Here is a 20,619-nt window from a genome sequence, read left to right as displayed (position 1 = left end):
CGTTGTCTAGGTGTTATACTGCACTGTCATGCAACTGTTTGAAGAGGTTGATAAACAATTACTTACATGATTCATGCCTATTGTGATACCTTGCCACATACACCTCACAAGAGCGAACTGCATTCTTCCTGTACTCTCTGTATACCATGAGCATCTCGGCTTTTTCTGCGTAGGTAGATCTCATTGTCCGTTAACGACCAACTGCTTGGACTGTCACACACCAGCAGATTAGCAAGTCTCAATGCACTCAAGGAGCGCACCAGCCCTCTGGTAGCAAGCATAACAACTTCGTACTTAGCAGCTACACTGTTCGAATGGCACAAACAATTGTCGGTGTGGTAACTTCACAAAATATGATACGTCGTGAACGACTTGCACCACTGACATTCTAATTCACCCTACTTTTAGTTTGTGAATGTCAATAGGCACCGTTCTATTTAAAAAAGTTTATGTTTGCACTAAAAATACACTTTCTGAGTATTATTATAATCTCTTTATTGACTAACAATACGAGCCGCTGACTGCCAATCCATTCTGTGATAACTGCACATCAATACCACTTCCAGCTTCCGCAATATTTGTGCTGCAAGTTTTTGGTGATTCGTTCAGTACATGGAGGGTGTTACAAAAATACTTTCACAAACTTTGGGGTCTGGTTACTTACACCAAAACAAGTTAAATAAACGTACGACCAAAACTCGTTTGTTTTCGAGTTTAGCATTCAACTGCTTTCCAAGTACAACACAACACTTATCTTTGCACCCATTTGACTCTTTGTATCATAGAGGGCGTTGTGTTGCCAGGTAGACTTGTTTACATTCGTCATTCGATTGTTTTTGAGGTTTCATGGTGTATATGTACTGCAGGTAGTGAGTTAACCTGAACTTTGTCCGTTCAAAAACACAGACACATACAAGGTGGTCAGAAATAGTGTTGCAAGGTACGTTGATTGGCACCGAAGTTAGCCATTCACGCCACTGCACTCGAAAATTCAAGCGGCCCACCAGATACTGTTTGTTTCAGTTGTTGTCATTGCATACGAGACTGCTCAGCCTTTGGCTTGAGTTCGATTGTTACTACCATCCCATGTCAAATTTCTGTATCGATCTCTTGTTCGATTTTAGGAAACCAAACAAAGAACACATTTGGCAACACCACCTCTGTCGAAACACTTGAATTTGTGTATGTAATGCCTGATTGGTGGTATTTGATGCTAATTAACTCGGTAATGGCGCAACGTATGAGTTTTTTTCTGAACAGTCATTTCTCAGCACAACTCACCGTGGAGCACCCTTACAAGCATTTCAGACTGTTTCTGACCATCCTGTGTATACAGAGCGAATCATGTGAGACGTAACACCCCTTTAGTTTCCTGAACGGTTTCAGATATCGAAACGACGTTTTGTGCAGTTTGATAGAGTGCTGAGGGGCACGTAATGTTTTGTGTGGACGATGTTCTGAATGCTGGTATCTGCCGAGATACTTTTTTTTTCTTTTTTTTTTTTTTTAATGCTACTGTTTACTTTTCATAACTGCATCCATAGCTCTTGGAAGGATATTTACAGTGATATTGTGTTTTTAGTATTGACGTTGAAACCTTTCACAAAAGAATCGGGGAAATGTTCTAACATTGGAAAGCAGTGCAACCGCAGTCGGTTATTGCGGTGTAAAGAACGCCAAGCAGAGCTCTCATACCAGACGCTGTCGTTATAGTCCGATGCAGTAAGACAGACCTACGCTTCTAAGAAAAAACCTCATTTCCTACACGATGTAGATACAGGGTCAGCTATGATTTTTGTAAATGAAACTGCGGCATGTGCTGGCTTCTGGCGCATCGTATGCGGCTTAGAAAACGTATGTTTCCAGGTTTTTGTGGAAGCAACTAGAGTTTCGTCAGTCAGTTTTCCATTACCATTACGGAAGCATCTGTTCGACATTCGCAGTATGAAAGTAGTATTTTTAACTTCTCTTCATTGGTGTACATGTCTGCATGCTGGAAACGTCGAAGCATTAAGGACCTGACGATAAGCAACACATTTCCTGTTAGTTCCGCAGTGCGGACAAACATTCGAAAGCGTTTATACAACGACGTAGTTTGGCTGAGCGTGTTTAGCCGATTTCGGCTGACTTGCTTTTAAATTTTAGTATGTTTCTCAGATTCTTTTGCGAAGAGTTTCAGCCTCGGAGCTAACAAGCTTTAGATCACTGTGCTCGTCTTTTCAATCGCTTCCACATGCCGTTAAAAATATATATAATTGCACTAAAAAAATCGTACTTCCTGCAATATCTCTACCGATACAAGCGTTAAGATCCTTTATTACATACCAAAGTGCGTGCCCCTGCGATAAGCTCGTTTCGATATCTAAGACCATTCACGAAATGAAAGGGATGTTATGTCTTACGTGACTCACCCTGTACGTATATACCGACACAAATTTAATACGCTGTTGATATACATTTTGTACTTTGTGAACTATGGAAAATAAATCATTATCCTTGAAACACTGTCATACTTTTTTTCTTCATCACACTTCTTCATTACTCTAATATTTTCCAAATGGTTCAAATGGCTCTGAGCACTATGGGACTTAACTTCTGAGGTCATCAGTCCCCTAGAACTTAGAACTACTTAAACCTAACTAACCTACGGACAGCACACGCACCCATACCCGAGGCAGGGTTCGAACCTGCGGCCGTAGCGGTCGCGCGGTTCCAGACTGTAGCACCTAGAACCGCTCGGCTACTCCGGCCGGCAATATTTTCCAAATAAATGTTTTATATGCTTTAAATTCATTGCAAATTTCACATACGGTAAACCAATTGGAACGGTAATAGACTTAGGAATTCCACCTGTAAACTTTGCTTTTATGGAATTTCTGTTTATAGGCGCCTTACTAACATAGCTGTAGCACACATACACACACTCATGCACACATCTGACTCCACCTCATTTTGAACTTAATGTTCCAATACACGTTTGACAATATCATCGAAGAGTAGTTTAACATATATTTGCCACAGGCTGAGTTTCTCACACAGGTTGGTGACACTTGGATGCATTTAAGATACAGGCTGTGTCAACTTCCTCATATCACCTCCAAACATATCGATGGCAGATACTCTGTTGCTGCCAAAGATGGATTGTACTAAGGTGCCATGGAATCCTTCATACATTTCAGCTTGTTGCACAATTGACCCCTTTCCATATCACTGAACTGTATCTTTGTATTCCACCATATATTTTCCATTTCCACTACAACATCGAAGTTTAATCAGATGCTATACTAACAATAACATATTTTTGACCCTCTGGTGGTCAACTGATAATTAGTGTTGAACAACAACAGTCTGCAACGACTTATCTGAGGCTTGATCAGTGGTGTAGGCATTGGATATAAATGGAGTTCAAAGTCTGGAAACAATTCTGTGTCCTGCTCTGATCTATGGGGCACTCCATCTGAGAGTGCTTCTGACTTAGTGGGGTCAGTGGTGGATATAGTGTAAACTCAAAGTCTAGAAACAGTTCTGCATGCTAACTCCATTCCTACTCCAGTGTGTTGGGAGCTGCATTAGGAAGAGTGTCTGCATGCTGAGCTGATTTTTGCTGCTGCTGCTCGAGTGTATCAGGCACTGCATTGTCTTCATCAAGGAGTTGTTGAACTGAGGGAGATATATAAGAAAACCATGAAAACACATACAGTGAATAATAATAACAATAACAATAATAAACAATGGGAGGTAGGAATGAGTAAGTACTTACATCTAAGAATTTGACTCAATTTTTTCTGCCCAGAGGTAGTAGATCTCTGATGATGTCTCATACTGATGATCGAGCTTTCACTATGCTGTACAGAGCACGAGTGGAGGGTCCACTTTATGGCTAGTAAGCCTGGACACAGAGGATGAGTGATAGGGTAGATGACTGCAGCACCATGGAAAATGGAACATTTATTTTGGGTTTTCACTCTGTTCCCAGGTCCACCATCATATATCATTATCATGGGTTCTGATGTCATCCATGACATCAGGTATTGCTATATCGGATCATCGGATCACCATTTTGAACTGTAAACTTAGAGACATGCAGACTGCACCATTACCATCAGGACTGCTATCTTGTGTTAGGACTACACACATGATAATTTCGTATCTCGTCTCTTGGCACCCACTGTTGTGACCAGCAGAAAGACCTTCACATGTGCCCTTATTGGAGAGATCATTCAGCCATTCGCTAAATAATTGTTTAGAAATGCTATGACAGTGTGTAAGCTCATTAATGTCAGTCGATTGCAAAGATGTTTCACATATCGATCACATCTTCAGATTCCTCAACTGACACTACTTAAAAATTCGCTGGAAATGTTAGGTGTATTATTTGCAACGTAAACTATTTACAGTTTATCTAAGGAATCACCTAAAAGTGCATTCAATCACTTTCTGTTAATAGGAAAGATAACTGGAATTTAACGTTTCATTTGCACTGATATCAAATTTCTATCGCATCAAGGTGTACCTACACTGAAAATCAGTGTTATTTATAGAATAATACTGCCAGCCATCAAGAGAGTATGTGGTTGTTGTTGTGCAGCTAGTTGAGAATGAACTGAATTTTAGTTGAATTGAATTTAAATTCAACTGAATTGGAAAATTAATGTTAGTTAAAGAATAAAACGTCGGCCTACCCAAAAATGTGTGATCGTTGTGGTACAGCTAGTCGAGAATGAACGTACTATTGCAGCTACTACTGCCTACTATTACTACCACTCTACAGATAGTTGCAATTCATAGGATGAATCTGCTGCTACTACATTACTAAATTCGCCAGAAGGCCGAATATTTGATTTTATAGAATGAATATAGTACAGTAACAACAACCACAACTGAGCCACATCAACCACACATTGTTAAGGATTACTATAGAGCATTTTCCCATACAAGCATCTTTATAATCGAGTGTGATATAAGACTCAACCATGCTGTTGTGGTTTGATGAGCGCTCACATTAATGTCAGATTTATCTTATTTGAATGCATCTAGAATGCTATTGGATATCATCTTTACATAATGTCTTTGCCACCAAATTTATCTGATTTGGATGCATCTAGAATGCTATTGGATGTCATCATTACATCCATAATTTCTGGGTGTTGTGTGTAACCAAATGATACAATTTTGTCTGTGTTGTGAGGGTAAATGGCCTGTGTCTATACTCTGTTTACAAGTGTGCTGGCAGTGGACTAGTGGAGTACTGCTCTGCTGAATTTTACTTGGAAGTATGGATGTAAAGTCTGCCAGATGACGTTAAATTATCATCTCATGTGTGTTTTGGGTGCTGAATTCTCCTCTCGTGTATTCAGGGTGAACCACTTAAAGTTTACACCGAAAGATTTTCTCAGAGTGGATTGGTAGTCAGGGACTCGTATTGTTAGCCAATCAACAAACTGTAATAATACTGTTAAAGTGTATTTTTCGCGCAAACATACAGTTCTTAAATGGAACAAAACCTACTGACATTAACAAACAAAAAGTAACGGAAATAGGAATGTCAGTGGTTTTTGTTGCAGGATTCTAGTGTGAGTCGTTTACGAGATATCCTAGCTTGAAAAGTTCCCACACTGACAATTGTACATTACCTGTGTTAGCACACACTAAAGAACAACACAAGTGCATATACTAGTTATATGGATCCTGGCCAGTAACAGGACAATTGGCCTTTACATGTCGAGTTCAAAACGGCCACCACCAGTGGCAATACACGCTTCCAGTCTGGTATGGAATGACTGATGCAAATGTACTAGCATTTCAGCCAAGATGCCCAAGCAGGTTTCAATAATATGTCATTACATATCATCGGGTGTAGCTGGTATGTCCTTGTAGACAACATCTTCAAGTTATCCCCACAGAAAAAAGTCCACATGTACCAAACCTGGATAATGGGCCAGCCAAAGTATGGGTCCCCCATGTCCAATCTGATGATTTGGAAACAATTCGTGAAGACATGTGGCCGTACTTCATGCACTATGGGCTGGACAGCTATCATATTAGTATACAAGTTCCTTCTGGTCTGCTGAGGAACTTCTGTAGTATCCATGGTAGATGGTCTGTTAGGAAGCCATGATACTTGTGCACATTCAGTGTTCCATCTACGAAAAATGGGCCTATGAGCTGATGGTTCACTATCCCACACCATACATTTGCATTTCATGGACACTGAAATTCCGCGTGACGAAGTCAACAGTGATTGCCAGCAGCCCAATAGCGCAAGTTTTGGTGGTTTACCTGGCCATGATTGGTAAATGTGGCTTGTTCACAAAACAAGATACATGACACATCTGGAGTATCCTGCCTTAATGCCCAAGTACAGAAGTTAACATGATTCTCACAATAGTTTCCATGCAGAGAGAGATGTGAGAGAGATAGAACCTATGTTGATGGAGAATGTACAAGTCACTTGCCTGACTCATTCCATTTCCTCTTGCGACTGTGCACGAATTAACGTGCAGATCAACTGCAGCAGCAGCAAGAACATTAACGTCCCCCTCCTCTGTCATCATTTGTTTCCATCTATTACATTGTCTATGTGTTACACTATGTCTTTCAAGTAGCTTCTTGAATAGTTTGGTAAATAATTACCGAGATGGTTGACGTCTGTTGTAATATATTACTGCATGCACTGCACAAGAGCGAACTGCATTCTTCCTACACTCTCTATACACCATGAGCCATGAGCATGTCGGCTTTTTCTGCATTGGTAAATCCCAACGTCCACTAATGATGTACTGCTTGGACTTTCACACCCTAACTGACTAGCAAGTCTCAGTGCACTCAAGGAACACACAAGCACTGTGCAAGAAAATGTAATAACGTAATAATTAGAAGCTGCACTGGTTGAATGGCACAAACAAGTATCAGTGTGGACACTTTCCAAAATATAATACCTTGTAAGCGACTCACACCGCTGACATTCTAATTTACTGTACTTTTAGCTTGTTAATGCCAATAGGCGTTGTTCTATTGAAAAAAGTGTGTGTTTTCACGTAAAATATACTTTTTAAGTATTATTACTGTCTGTTTATTGGTTAACAATAGGAGCCCCAGACTACCAATCCATTCTGTGAACTTCGATAGCACTTTCCATTTTCCCAATATTTGTGGTGCAAGTTTCAGCTGATTCACCCTGTATATGTTGCATTTAACATGGAAATTTTTCATCTGAATATATTTCGGTGAAGAATCGCCTGCTAGTTTAAAAATCATACGTTTCAGTACCTTTCAATGTTTCAAAAACATTTTCTAATCCACATAACACTGAACTAACGAGGAATTGTGCATAAAAAAGGTGCTCGACACATTGTTAAATAGTCATTCTTTTTCATGAACTGCTAGTGAGCTGATACATGCAACTAAAGGCCTAGCTGTGTAATTTTTGAGTACATTTTATGCTCATGTACTATGTACTGTCTGGGAGGGGGTGCGGGGTAGAATATCAACGTGCATTCCATAAATAATGATCATATGGAAATCAGCTCACTCTATTCATCTGTCAGACTCAGAAGATGTACTGTGTTCCTCAACTGCTGGCTAGTGTTCGTTACAGTTCCGAGATGTCACTACATGCGCAAAATATGGGATATCGCACCAGATTTGTGATTCTATTGAAGAGACTTTAACAATCGACTGTTCTAAAATTAAGGCATGGTTAAGGCCTTAGCACTGCGTCTGTGTGAGTGCCTGCTAAATGAGTTCCTATGTTGAAACGCTTTACATATCACATATCCCAGCATGACCAAGGCAGACATTATGATGGTATTGTACTGAGTGAACAGTGGTGGAGATGGGAGTGCAAAGGACTGGCTGCAGTTATAATGCTAAGGAGGTCTCGTGTGCAGATTTTGCAGTAAAATAGAACATCGTATAGTTCTAAAATTAACCTCTCTTTTAGTGGGAAGCCATGTAGGTGGTATGGGCTGATACCCAGATTCCAGCAAACAGTGGGTGTTTACCCCACATTTCAAACTGCATAGACAACTGCCTACGTTTCTAATTGCATGACATGGCAATGCTAGTTTATGCATGCTGGTAAAGCAGCTTCCTTTAGCATCATGTGTGAACTATGGCAGTCAGGCACCAAGCAACATCATAAGGGGAACAGCAGTGATTCCAGGTGACACTGGCTCTAGGAACACAGAAAGTCAGCCTGGCATGAATAATATCAGCGACCCCAGCACTTCGACAAGAGATGCAGCATTATGTGGCTGATGGAACCTGGTGATGAACTTTGGGAGCATGAAAAGAGGCTATTCCCCATGTTGTGTTTGTTTAAATCCATACATAAGCCTTCGTATCCTACTACTACCACACATGAGAGTGACAAGTGTTTGAGAACCACAGATGTTGCATTATTGAGTTACAGAGTTTTGAAGAGTGGAGAAGTATCTTAGGGCTTTCCATCATTTTAAAGGGCTTTAAAGTTGTGGTAACTGGTATGGGAGAATTTGTTTAAATTGTGATGTCAGAGGGATGGGAGGAATTTGGTTAAAGTGTGTTGTAAGAGAGGTGAGGCAAATTCTTTAATCTGTAACAACAGAGTGGCAACTGTTGAAACTATGGATAGCTGATCTCACAACATTTTTAAACTTATTAAAGTGCCCTCTGATTTTTAATTGGATAGAATTGAATTTGAACTGAACTGATTTGGAAATTAATTGAACTGAATTGCTATCAGATGGGAGTTGTTTAAACACAGTGCTAATGGACTTAAGCTTAGGACAAGAGGTATATATGATGTCAAGGCAGGCTACACAATGGAAATGTTGAATTCTATACTTAGAAGGAGCGACCTGACAGTCATGACTGCTATAAATAGCCCTCGAAATCTTTACATGTGTGAGTGAGTAATAGGTTTCACCTGGTTTTTCGTGTCAGTGAAAGTAGCTGAGCTACATATAGCAAGTTCAAACTGGTTGCTATCTGTAGAATGAGAAACATTTTATACATCATAAGTAGGTTCTTTGAAATAGCCAACAGGCTCTGACTGGAAAGAGAAAAACATATTTTATCTAACAGGCAGGCTTAAACCTTTAGGAAAAACAAACACCTTTTGTCCTGACTATGAATAACATCCCACACAGGCTCGGACTGGTATGAGGGATGGGGAAACACCAGGAGTGTCCTTTATTCCAGAAATGGTAACGTCAGGAGGGGAGGGTTAGCCGCAGGGGGGAAATGGCTGTCTCCTTTGCTCCAGAACAACAGATAGGAGGCGTGACCTTGAGAACAATACCCTTTATTCCAGAATAATAGAGGACAGAACAGTGTTCTTTGTTCAAGAACAGTAGAGAGGAAGAAGGATACCCTTTATTAAAAAACAATACAGGGGGAAGGGGTTGGTGGCATCCTTTGTTGCAGAACAATAGAAGGGACTGCGAGGTGACCTTGACCTTGAGAACTATAGGTGGGAAAGGAGGATGATGGTGACTCCATCCTTTGTTCCAGAAGTCTCCTGACCTATCTACTTGCAATGTCCCAGCTAACCCTGTGTGCTTCTTTGCCCACATCAGCTGCTGAATTCTGAACTTTTCAGTGGTGCAACTGGCTGCACAGCTTGTTAGGAGGGCACTTTCATGGAGAATGGTACGACTGTTCCTCGTTGCTCATTTGTACTATGAGCATTTTATGTTTCGTGGTTATTTATTAATTGATATTTTGTGAAACTGTTCCTATCTTATCCGGAACATGGAAATGGCGAGTCTTTCCGCAACGATTCTCTGCTTTTGGTCAGAGCCATGAAGACCAAAGTATGGGAGATTACATCATAACTTGCGTTCATACATCTTTTTGGCTGTTTAGTATACTTTACAGTAAACTGAGTTCAGTACGGTTGGTTAGGTGGTTCAGTTTGATCATGTCCATATACCTTCACACAACTAATGTTCAACACTGTCAGCAGCTATATTGGATGTCAGTTCTAGGCAGACTGGTGTTTTGGTCTGAATATTTCCTCTTGTAAGTAGATTATCTCATTTCTAAGCTGAGAACTCCTAGTGCATTTTCTATAGGAATAATATTCCTTATTGGAAAACTTTCATAAATGAAACACATTACTGCTGTTGGTATCTATAATAGAATCGGTGAAAGAAGATACTTGGCAGGTTGTAGTGCTGTTGCCAGCTTTAAACTATGAATTGCAAACTGCTGCAGGAGAAAATAATAGTCGTCAATAAAGGTACGACAACACTAACGGATTGTCATAGAGATGCATACAAAATCGCTGACACAGAGATGTGAAACAGCTGCACCAAGCCCACTGTGACTTTCAGGACCTTCTTTCGGTGATTTTTCTGCAGATGTTGCTCTCGCTACTCAACCCTGAGACCGTGGAATACTCATTGATTTACGCGCATATGTAGACTCAGCAAATATTTCAACAGCAACATCCACCCACACAATGCTATTATAAAAGACTGCTTTCACTGTAGGTAGACTGTTTATTAGAAGATTGTGGTTAATTTTCCCGAATTTGAGCCATCACATTACCAAGACGAGCTATTGGTTTATATATGCCCAAATACTGAAAATGTTTTACTCACATAGACTGTTCAGTGGTAAGGCGCACTCTGCACACAGAAAGAGAACTTTAGGACAAAGGGAAGAGAACTATACACTGAACAGAGATGTGCGACATTGTCCATCCACACTCGCTCTGAGGCCTTTATATTGACTGGACAATAAAATCTTGATATCATGAAAGCTAACAGTAACTTTATAGGCCTAGTATAGCGACAAGTATAATGATGTAATATATTGCTCAGATAACATGAAGATAATCATTAGTATTAACGCCACTCTGTGAGAGCGTTTGCCTTAAGGGTAAACAGGAGCCAATAAAAATAATAAGAAAAAAATCTACCACTCTGGGCTCTGTACTCTCTACAAGTTACTCCATCTTGCAAATTTTTGGGAGATACTTTGTTGTGGTATGTGGTACAAGCTAGAGCGTGTAAGTTCAAGGTTCTCCACATAGGTGCCCTCTTGTTAATCAGTATACAGTAGATACTTTCTTCCAGTTCCGATAACCCAGAATAACTAGATGCAATATAATCTGGTATGTTACTTTATTTGACATACTAGCAACAACCAAACAACCAAGGAATAAACAACAAAAACTGTTAATCAAATATACAAGTTCCTTGACACTATAACACACTACTCTCACTTCCTTGGCTACTACTTTGCGACGTCCGCACTCCCCCCTCCCTTTTTAAGCCCAGTGCCCCAGGAATGGTGGGTTGCTTTTGCTTAACTTGACATCTGACCCTTGTAACTATGACCTGTGGAGGTTCTGGCGTGGTAGCAGTGAGTGGTACAGCAACGTCTTCTGGAGTCCCCATGGAACCCTCCCATTCACTCAGTGCTGTCAGATTGTATTGCATCTGTGCACAGTTCACAGATTGGTGTTGTGCCTGTTCTTCCATGTTTAGATGTGCTGGCTTTAATCAGTCTATGTGGATTGTTTAGTGTCTACCGTTCGGTTCAGGTTTCAAGGTGTTTGTGTGCCTCAAAAGTATCTTCTACAGCCCAGCGTGTGGTTGGAATAATGGTGGATGCACAGTATCATCTTGGAGCCAGACTTGTGATGCAGTATGTATGTCCCTCTGAACAAAAATCCGTCTTTCCAATGTCTGACTGATAGGTTTGCGCCGGTCGGTGTGGCCGTGCGGTTCTAGGCACTTCAGTCTGGAACCGCGTGACCGCTACATTTGCAGGTTCGAATCCTGCCTCGGGCATGGATGTGTGTGTTGTCCTTAGGTTAGTTAGGTTTAAGTAGTTCTAAGTTCTAGGGGACTGATGACCTCAGATGTTAAGTCCCATAGTGCTCAGAGCCATTTGAACCATTTGGTAGGTTTGCCCACAAACATCTTATGTATATCCTGAGCAGCCATTTAAACTCCGTTACTTCTCGTGTTGGGATCTGAAATGTTGTTTTGGTTGTGAACTCCCCCAGCACCCTGGAATGTTCTCTGGAGACCGCTGGAGCCGTCGAACATTGTAAATCCTCCGTGATCGCCGTGCCCAGGCCAGCAGTGCTGACAGTAGCGCCTCTATCCACGTAGATGAAGAACACATCAGTGAGGCCAATAGTGTACAATGCAGCCTTTCCACTGTCCCATGATGTTCACATGTATGTAAGAAAATCTGACTGTGGTTTTTGGAAACTGTGTAACTGCTGTAAAACTATGTTGGCGAACTTTGCTGTATTGGCACTAGAGGCACAAGCATGGTCAATTTCTGCGCTCCTTCTGTACTCAAGGCCTCACTACTTGCCCCTAATTTTGCCATAGCACGTACACCTCGGTGAGCCAAATTACGTAGTGCTTGGAAAACCCTATGTCTAAATTTCGCTGTATTACCCACAGTGTGCCGTTGCCAATCTTGTATCACCAAAGCGGGCAGGAATCCGTCCTATTTGTTGGGCTGTAGGTTCACTTGCGAGCAAGTCATTTAGTACTGTATCATCTCACTGCTTTATGACCATCTCCCCTCATAGTACTGCTCGTAGATTAGCCCAATTCCTTGATAGACAATCCAAAACGATGTTGTCCTTGCCGGAAATGGGGCACACAGTCAAAAATGGCTCTGAGCACTATGGGACTTAACTCCTGTGTTTTCATCAGTCCACTAGAACTTAGAACTACTTAAACCTAACTAACCTAAGGACATCACACACATCCATGCCCGCGGCAGGATTCGAACCTGCGACCGTAGCGGTCACGCGGTTCCAGACTGAAGCGCCTATAACCGCACGGCCACTCCGGCCGGCGCACACAGTCAGGTGTAACTATATTGTGCTATATACTCCGCCTGTCTGCACTGTGGCGGTGAGCCGAGATTTGCGGCGCGTTGCATGAACAATGATAGTGGTTTGTGATCTGTGAAAATCATGAAGTATCTGCCCTCTACTGATGACTGGGAATGTTTAACAACCACATAAATTGATAGCAATTCCAAGTCAATAGCACTCCATTTCCCTTGTTGCGGTGTGAGGCCACATGAATAAAAAGTGAGCGTTGCTGTCTGCCCTCCATCTTTTATTGCAGTTCTGCTCCTATGGCATTTTGACTTGCGTCTACCACGATATCCAATGGAGCGTTAATTCAGTGACGAGCCAGTTGTGCCACTCGTGCCAAACACTGCTTGATAGAGAGATATGCGGCTTCGCTAGGGGATATACAAGGTACTATCTGATTGTTGGCTGTGTGTTTCCTGTGAGCAATGCGGTGAATGGTTCCTGCTGCCTAGCGACCCCCAGAAGGCGTTGTTGATAGAAGTTCACCATACCGAAAAATATATATAATTCCTTGTACGTTGTAGGTATGGGCATATTCTGTACTGCCTCAATCCATTCCGGCAGCAGCACTAGCCCGGCAGAAGAGATGACATATCTAAATAAGTGCACTTCTTGTTTGCCAAATATACCCTTATCCTGATTAATTACTATGCCGAATTCTTGCAGACACTGGGAAAGCTGATGCAAATGGGATATGCGTTCTTCATCTGTTGGTGAAAATACTGTCCATGTAACAGCAGAAAAATGGCAGACCCTGTAATATATCGTGCATAAAACTCTTCCATGTCTGCAACATTCGTCAACCCGCAGGGCATGGACTTGTACTGAAAAAGCCTGGAAGGTGCTGTTACTGCGGTTTTTGGTATGTCGCTGCCATTATGGGAATTTGCAAATAGGGCGATAACACTGTTGCAGCCTGTTATGTTTCGCAGTGGGTAACGGTTGGGTATTATCCGAATATTGAGTACTCTATAGTCTCTGAATAATCGCCACGATCTGTCTTTCTTTTTCACTATGTGTGAAGGAGATATCCGCAGGCTATCCAGGCTGTCTACTACCTGCTTTCAAGAGCTCTCCAGACCCATCCTGCACCACAAATAATTTGTCCGGTGGTAGTGCTACAGTGAACAGGCCAGGTGTCACACAGATGTGTTGCCTCACAGAGTGTCTGCATCTTCTCTTGGTAGTGAATTTGTGGGTGAGTCATAGGAAGGTTTGTATTATCCGGCTGAACTGCTTATGCTCATGTGCTGTAGTATCCATTCCCAACAACCGAAACACATTCAATGGCTCTGAGCATTATGGGACTTAACGTCTGAGGTCATCAGTCACCTAGAACTTAGAACTACTTAAACCTAACTAACTTAAGGACATCACACACATCCATGCCCGAGGCAGGATTCGAACCTGCGACCGTAGCAGCAGCGAGGTTCCACACTGAAGCGCCTAGAGCCGCTCGGCCACCCCGGCTGGCAACAACCGAAAAACCTCCAATCTGTCGGACATCCTACTGTGTAGTGCAGTCAATTCATTTTTAACCTGTTGAGGAGGCGTTTCTTCATATGCCAGGATGGTTAACAGGTTCATTGGATCATAGCTGTGATTCAGTGTAATGAACTTTCTACTGGCTAGACTGGCAATAGGCGAAAATCTCACAACAAATTGGCTCAAAGTATGAGGTTAGTGACATTTGTGACTACGAACGTCCATGCAGACTCGAATGAACAATCCAAGGCCAATGTCTGCGTCCATTCTCCATAGGTTTCCATGGCCAACTCTTTTGCTGCCATGAATCTCTATTGCGTCGGTGTAATAGGTCTGACATTTAGCCATTCCAGATAGATGCTCACCTCAGAGCTATAATCCACCAAAATATTCTTACCGGAGACGCGGTTGTATACAGATAATCTGTGTGACTTCTGCCCTGCTGTTCTCGCATCCTCTTGTGGAGACGCACAGGCTGTTGGTGGCGGACGTCAGCGACACATAACGTCCGCTCATGGCATTCGGGTAACCGCGGGTAGTAGTATAGTGACATGCGACTTCCCCAAAACGTCTGTGATAGGAGCACCACTCATCCATCGGTCTGCTTCTCCAGAGTACGTTTATAATGGCGTAGTACCTTGCGCTGCTATTTCGATAATTTTAGATTCATGTGTGCCCAACTGTTCCACCCTTTATTCTTGCGTCGTCTCCTCCGTTAGGTGTCCGCATAACTCGTTGACAGTTTGTGGAACTTCCGTGCCTCTACCTGTGCAACTTCCGCGCCTCTTCCTATAAATTATTACTCTTGTTTCCGATGGCGGTGCTTCGGGAGACTTCCACCAAGCTATTCCCTATACCGCCTGCTTTTTCCGCAGCTTCTCAGAAAACAAACTTTGATGTGTTGCTATTGCTGCGCGAATGTTTACAGGCAACTTCCTCAGCTGAAGCATGCGTATTGACTGTTCAGGCAACAAATCTGACCGCATGCCCTCCATCTCCGGTCCGCACCCAGTGACGCCTGTCGGTGAGGATAACACGGCGGCCGGTCGGTTCCGTTGGGCCTTCATGACCTGTTTGGGTGGAGTTTAGTTTAGTTCATCGTTAAATGCCCTCCGAGTTCCGGTGATAAGGTGTACCGTTATGTAAGTGCCTCCTTCAATGCAGAATAACAAGACATGGTATAACCTAGTACGCTACTTTATTTGCAGCACTGGCAACAACTAAACAACGAAATAAACAACGAAAACTCTTCATCAAATAAGTTTCTTGACGCTATAACGCACTATTCTCACTTCTTTGGCTGCTACGTTGCGACGAAATACTGATGTTGCAACACACTCATCCGTGTCCACCCTCTGCCCCCTCAGTCACGATTCCTTGACTGACAAAGTAACTTAAAAGTTGACTTTCTGCCTGGCAGCATACGTATTCGCGGGCAACGTGTGGTTCAGAAACAAGGAGGACTTCGAGCCGCCGACGCAGACCCGACGACTGAAGTTGTGCCGAAGTTACAATGCACTGGCCGTCCGCGAGTTTGACATCATGATCTGCCGCCACGAGCAACCGTGGAACTTTGACAAGTACTTCGTGTCACCTGTGCAGATCTTCATGTTCACTGAGAGGTACGAAGTCCAAGGCGTTTCAATGAAAGTACAGCTTTTATTTTTTGTTTTTAGGTCTCTTTCCTGAAGTGGAAGTTTTACAAGTAACTTAGATTATATACCGTCTTTTGCGAATGTAATAAAAGCCGCATTTAGATCTTACCCGTTCCGCATTATTTTAAATCGTCTTAAATAGTCACTGTAACAATGTGGGTTTTCTTCCAAATCTCTGAATACATTAAACAGTTCTCTTGTTTTGATTTACTATTATTAAACAGTATTAAATTGTTAGTATTCGATTTTAGTAGCACACTGTGCTTCGCTGAGATAGCGTATATTTTCGTTTCCATGTTGCGTAGCTCCACATACAACTCTTGTAAATTGTTTTGATGTTGGATGTGATCACCTTTTGTTTTGTTTTTGTCGTTGTGGAAGTGTCTGCTGTTCCTCTGTCTGTGTGTGTATAATTTTCGTATTGTGTGTGTGTGTGTGTGTGTGTGTGTATGTAGGGGGGGATGATGTGTTCTAAATGCAAGTTAAAAACTTCTTCTAAACAACTGACGTTTCGGCTCCTCTGCCGAGATCTACTTCAGGATCTTGTGGTGTCCGCTGTAGACTGAACACTGTCAGAGACCAGTGTCGCGTTCTATTACAAAGGGAGCCTTCCCCGCCCTTGTGCTGGGGAAGTGGGCTTTTGGGTAAAATTCTCACTGGTGGGCCATCGTCACTGCGTAGTAAGAGAAGTATTCTCACGCTGAAGTCGAAAAATGCAATTATGCAGGAGAGGAGTTCCTCCTACTGCTATTTGTGGGCCAGTGGTGAATCATGGGCCTAAATTCTGGGGAATCCAGGAAACATAGTGGAAATTCCCCTTTCCTTTCCTGTTAATGTACGCATACCTAGCGACATACCTAGCTGGTCCTAACGACCAGCACCACTATTATTATTACTACTAAGACGACAACTACAACTACTAATGCTACTGCTAATACGAATTGTACATACCATGCGTCTCGGTTTTCAGGTATTCGCGTACTCGTTTTTCAATTGAGTTGCAAGCAAGAGCAAAGAGCTAATATGCGATCCTGGGCCATACTGCCCCTCAAATATGTTTTCACGTGTTTCAGACAACAAAAACTGCTTTGAGCTGAAGAACATATTGCAAACATGATAAAAAAAGTCAAAATATTTTGAAAGCTTCTGGAAGGATTTGGTCCGCTTTATTCTGAGTCATTTGTGTTTTATTACGTCTCCTAAACAGCCAGAGTGAAATGTTTATTTGAACTGGGAAGAAAATACGGTCTCCAGTTCGACACGCAAATGCGAGCGCCTGAAGACGTACTATACGTTTGCAGTAATGAATCCACACCGTCTACAGGGAAATACTGAGCATAATTAAAGAAAAGAGTAGCATTACCTAATTTAAGTAAGAACAGTTTATCACAAAGTAAATTTTCTTCCAGTTGTGTTACAATATTATCCAATACCTCGAAGTACACCTGTTAGTATTTTGACAGAAAAGGATTGCCAATATGTTCATCCATCATTTCAGCTCTATTTCGGTTGTGAATTAGTCAAACATTACATGGACTTAAAAAGTCGATCAATTTATCTTCATTTCCTAAATTTTTTCGTGTGAGCTGCATTCTGAGACAGCATTGTTGCAAAACTGTGCATCACTGGTTTTTTCTGAAGTGTATTCAAAAGCAGTCCAGTTTTTGAAAATATTCTTTTGAAAACAGAGAGAATAAAAACAAATTAAAAGTCTAGGAGGGTATTATTGAAACCACAGACGTCTCTTGTAGTTGTTGCACTGACACTGGACTGTCAATTATTTAATTTAAAAACATTAGTTAGCTCCGTAGAATGACAGTGTTGCACTGGTGTTACTGTTCCATCTCGTTTTAGTGTTGGAAGGAGTGCATTAACCAAAAGTACTGTCCAGAACTGCTGTCTGGTTGGAAGACCAGTGGAAGAAAGCAGGAATACCCTGAAGCGAGAAGAAAGAAAACCTTACTGGTTTTGTACAAGAACAGCTCTGCAAGACTAAATTGAAACGATGTGCTAAACAGTGAGTAGAAACAGCTTTGGAGGCAATTCCACAGACCTTAGATTTCAGGTCATTTAATTCTTCTGCCAGAACAGAAGCACCATCATAGTTTTGGACCACTAATTGGTTCTTCGTATTATTATTATTCACGTATGGTCCCAATAGGACCACGCGAGGGACAATCCATCAATGTCACTTTTGCTGGTTGGCCTTCGTTTCTGTCGAAATTTGTTTTATCCTTCCAGACAGAAGTATCTTTTTTTTCATCAGACCACGGTATTCCAGTCCATTTTCTAATTTTCTTCTGACAAACTTTCCAAGGAAATATCTTTTGCCTGAATTTTTTTCTACCTGTAACTTCTGCCTGAATTATATCGGCTACTTTAAGATCCTCCTTAATCGCAGCGATCCATTTAACTGGCCCAGTTTTGGCCTTACTTCTGTTTTCGTAGAATTCTACTATTTGTGGGTGCCATTGTTTTAATGTACCCATAAAATTTAAGTATTTGTTTTCTCTTGTCACCGTGTACGTCTGTGTATTCTTCTAGTTTCTTATTACTTCTCAGCCTATAAGTTTCTCCGTCAGTAATTTTGGGACCTAATATTTTCCTAATAATCTCTCTCTTTTTCTTTTAAATTTCTTCAATAGCCCTCTTTCTATTTAAAATTAAAGTTTCTGCTCCATAAATATAATCAGGTTTGATTACAGTGCTGTAATGCCTAAGTTTACTGAATTTAGAAAGTAGTTTTTTATTATAAATATTTTGTGTTAATCTGAATGCAATTGCTATTTTTTGACAGCGATCTTCTTTTGCAGCTTTTTCCATACAGTTTTATTGTATGATTTCCCCTCTAGTATTTAAACTGAGAAACACTTTCTATTTTTCCATATTTTGTGTGTAAAAACTTTGGTGCTTGTTTGTTGTCTGTCATATATTCCCCGTTTCCGAATGATATTTGTAGTCCTACTTTTTCCGCAATTTCTTTAAGAATTTCAATTTGTTTTTGAGCTGTGGTAATATTCCGAGTTAAAACTGCCTGATCATCTGCAAGGAAGAGCCAGTCTACTCTAATATTACTTCTGCCTAACTTGAGTGATTGATCTATGTTTTGATTCGTCTTTTGCTTTCGCTATTCTGTAATCACCTTTTCCAAAATACAGTTAACCGCTGATGTGGAGAGTCCATCTCCCTGTCTAACACTAGGCCTTATATCAAATGGTTCAGAAATTTCTCCCACGAATTTAACTTTAGAGCTAGTGTCATTTAACGTTTCTTAAACCAGTGTTAGAGTTTTATTATCTAGCCCTTGCTCCCTTAAAATTTGGAAAAGAGATTCACGTTCAACTGAGTCATAGGCCTTTTCAAAATCTACAAATGTTCACACAGTATCGTTACCACAAATCCTTTGGTGCCTAAGGATTAGTTCTAAATTAAGAATTTGATCCAAAGCCTCCTTGGTATTCGCCAATTTTCGGTTCTAACTGTTCTTGGGCTCGATCTAGTGAACAATGAGAAAGAATTTTGTATGTGACTGCGACAAGAGAGATTCTCGGTAATTACGTATTAACATCGGTACTGTCCCCTTTTGTATGCAATGGATTAATTAGGGCAGTTTTCTAGTTCTCAGACAGTTTGCCAGATGTGTCGTATCTTTCATAGTGTTTGGGTCACCTTATTTTAGTAGTTCTGGCTGGAATTATACCATTTTCTCCGGATGCTTTATTGTTTTTCAGTCTCTTAATTTGTTTAATTATTTCGATTTCGTCAGGTTCTTTAGAGTTAAGGTTCGTGTTATTAGTTTGCTGTGGTTGGAATTTATTCGTTGTTTCTGGACAGTCTTATAGTTTTTCAAAATAAGTGGAAAGTGCCTTACAATTTTCCTGGTTGTTAAGAGCCATTTTCATTTTTAAGCAACGGCTTTGAGGTTGGTAACCAGTTAGTTTTGTTTTGAATGTTTTATAAAAGTTTCTTGTATTGTTCTTTTGAAAGCCTTTTCGATTTCTAAAAAGTTGGGCATTTTCGTTGTCTGTCAGATTAATTTGGATGTCTCTTTTCTTACAATTAGAAAGGTGTACGTATTTTCAGCTTTGCCACTATTCCAATTTTTGAATGCCACATGCCTAGACTTAAGTGCTGTTTCACAATCCGCTTTCCACCAGGGGTGTTTCTGTTTCTTTCGAAGCGGAATTTAATTTTGTGCTGTTGTGATGAACTTTTCTCTTAGGCTTCGCCAACTGTTGATTTGTATTTTGTCTAGTTCGTTTGTTAGAGTTGGGGTTATTTTAGCAGTGTAAAATTTTAGTATGAAAACTTTTTGTTTTGAAAAGTTTTTGAGGTTGAAGTTTTACTTTTATTCGCATTAAATAATGATCGGAATCTATATTAGCTCCTTTCCTAACTTGGACATTTAAAATTTCTTTGTAGTTAACGGTACGAAGTATCTACATGATCTGTTTTACTGTTTTAAATTTCCCAATAAAAGTATTGGGTGACCAACAAGGTTTTGTTTTTGTTTAGAAGGGTTCTTTTGAATATGTATTAACATGATTTTAAGGTTAAAATTTTTGCACGTTTCAACAAGTCTATGGCCATTTTGGTTTGTCCATTTACGCGCAGTAAATCCACCCACCGTTT

This window comes from Schistocerca serialis, chromosome 5 (assembly GCF_023864345.2).
Source record: "Schistocerca serialis cubense isolate TAMUIC-IGC-003099 chromosome 5, iqSchSeri2.2, whole genome shotgun sequence".
Lineage (NCBI taxonomy): Eukaryota > Metazoa > Arthropoda > Insecta > Orthoptera > Acrididae > Schistocerca > Schistocerca serialis.
This window is presented reverse-complemented; position numbering follows the sequence as displayed.